A 3,089-nucleotide genomic window follows, 5' to 3' on the forward strand; every position below is an offset into this window, starting at 1 on the left:
GCAAATCTTTTGTAATACTGAATACTGTGGCTCCACGCAGTATTTTTGACATGCGCCAAGATACGTGAGCTCAGTTGGATATTCGAGATTGAAAAACTGATATATGTTTTCAGTTTATGAATACAGCAGTATGATTCAATTTTTGGCAGTTTGTATTTCAGCTCCTTATCCACAACCGTATATGAATTATTCACTAAAATCTGGAAAGCCAAGACGCAATTCCAAAATGAAGTGTCAAAAATTATGTCCAAGCAACAGAAATGACGATAGGAATGCGCATAATAAAGGAATGAGCATCAGTCATCATCACCATTATCATCATCAACATCCCCATTATCACCATCACCACCACCACCACCACCACCACCACCACCACCAAATACAAAGTAACAATAATCACGATATAAAGAACAAAATCAAGAGCACATTTTATAATGGACAGGATCTACACTCTACGGTCAATGCTATGGATTGTGGCTGACAAAACATCGAAGTATCAAAGTGCCGTTTTGAACAAACAGAATAATAATATAACACATGTGTGTGTGTTTGTGTGTGTGTTTGTGTGTGTGTTTGTGTGTTTTGTGTATGTGTGTGTAAGTGTGTGTGTGTGTGTGTGTGTGTGTGTGTGTGTGTGTGTGTGTGTGTGCGCGTGTGTGCGTGAGAGAGGGAGAGAGAGAGAGAGAGAGAGAGAGAGTGTGTGTGTGTACGCGTGTGTACGTGTGTGCACATAAAAATCATAGGCTTCATGACATACCGTATCAAAACATGCATACGACGACGCAGTTTCGTAAAAATCGTCAAAGGAGCAGTTTGCGTACAGTGCATAACACAAAGAATGAACGATATCACAGACAGAAAAAATAATAGTATCTGCCGCATGCCTCAGACCTGATCTTTCAATTTTAAAGCCCTTACTTGATCCTTGCTGGATAATCCGTTCTTATCTGATGAAATAAACTACAACAGGATACAATTTTAAAAATAAATTAATAATGTCGGCATTTGACGTTCTCATCGACACCATTTTTAGACAATTTAGAAAGTGCGCTTCGATACCCTGCTTGTCATTGTCAGCGCCAACACACCTGGGCCGAGAACTGAGAGCGAAGGATACAACGTCCAAACAGAAAGACAAAAATACTCAATAAAATTCATGACACACACGAATCGAACCCCGGTCTTCTGCGTGCGACGGCAGATTTCCTAACATCTACACTGAGGACGCATGTACATTAGAAGAGTGCAAAATTAGACAGAAGTATGACAAATAAGAATAAACGTCACCACTGTCAGAGTAAACGCTTTTATTACAGTGGCAATAAATCATGCAGCAATTCATAACACACTAGAATAAGAGTATCTATTTTCGCAACAAACAAAAACATTTTAAACACTACTTTTTTGTAATTGCAATTGTATTGTTTCATGAACTGCCATCATTTAGGAGAAAAATCTATAAGACTCTCGAGGTTATGCTTCAAAACAGTGCGTCTTCAAGCCTGCTTGTATCACCAAGGGCAGTAGATCAATGACAGGAAAATTGAACTTTTTAAAAAAACAAAAAAAACCCAACAAAACAACCCCCCCCCCCAGAAAAACAGAAGAAAGAAGGGAAATGGGTTGGGGATAGAAGGGTGGAAGTTTGGCAGGGTGCTGTTTATTTATTGTTTATAAGTTATTACATTAAAAGCAGAACACAATATTTTCATCTTACGCAAAACAGATGAATCAGTTTATGACTAAGCTACTAAGAGGAACCTATGTATTTTAAGTGTATTTCACACATTTATGAGGTGAAAATCATTACAACTAACTGGTCCTGCTAACTGTAGCCAGTTTTTCAATTTGTTATTTTGTCATGGTGTGGAAAGCGTGACATTCCTATCCCATTTTTCTCGTAAAGCTTGATGATGATGATGGTGATGATGACGATGATGATGATGATGATGATGATGATGATGATGATGATGATGATGATGATGATTCATTCTATAATACAAATCAACTTCAATGTCTTTTTCCTCGCTGAGTAAAGCCTGGCTCTTTGTTGTATAAGATTTATGTTTTACATCAACAGGCATAAATTCCTTGTTTCACCATTCTACATTTTTTCTTCCTCTTTCTTAATGTTGTAAAGGAGTAGATCTAATCTTTATCGATGGTCTATCTCTTCGTCTATCTTCCCTCTTATCTGTCGGTCTATTTTTCAGTCTGCATGTCCTTTCGTCAATCTGCTAGTTCCTGTACGTTTCTCCACCCCTCGCCTCCTCCCCCACCCCCACCACCCTTTGTCAGTAAATGCGTTTGTTTCCCAGCCTGAACTCCCTCCACTCCATCCACCCCACCCCCCACGCCTTCTCCAAATTACCTCGCTGACACCATCCCTCTCCCCACTCCAGCCCTCAATTTTAAAAAAGAATTTCCACCATTAGCAACAATACCCCTGTTCTTTTCATGATACTCATCGCCAAAGCATCAAGTTCTTCGACTGCTTAACCGCGCAACAGAGATCGGGAGCTGGCATTGATCGAAACGATCTCCATTTTGCGTTGTATTAGTCAATTTTCGGTATGGCCATTATTTGAGCGGAAACCAAGACAGACGCCGGTTGCCCGGAATATCTCTTGCCGATGGCGTTTACTTTACGCGAGCATTCCATCTAGTTTCTAGGAACCTTATTTCTTCTGCCTATCCGTTTGTCTTATCGTCTATATTTATATGCCTGATAACTTGTCTGTCTGCCCTGTCTACGATTGGTACGTCGCTCTGTCTCGTTTAGAGATTTTATGTCCACTTGGTCTACAGTTTTATATCAGAATGAGATCTGGCATGCTTTGCCCAGTAGTTTATTAGATATCAAATCCGTAAATTCATTCAAATGTGAGCTAAAGTCATATCTGTAGTAATTTAAAGTAATGCAATGAATATTTAGAGAAAGGTTTTCTTTTGTTCAGAACACAAAGTACTGATAAAATATAATATGTTACTGTTGTATTGTAAAGCGCCACAGACTGTGTACTTTAAACGGAGTTGACTGCTATATAAATGCATTATTATCATTATTATCATTATTATTATTTTTATTA

This window comes from Aplysia californica, unplaced genomic scaffold, assembly GCF_000002075.1.
Source record: "Aplysia californica isolate F4 #8 unplaced genomic scaffold, AplCal3.0 scaffold00101, whole genome shotgun sequence".
Lineage (NCBI taxonomy): Eukaryota > Metazoa > Mollusca > Gastropoda > Aplysiida > Aplysiidae > Aplysia > Aplysia californica.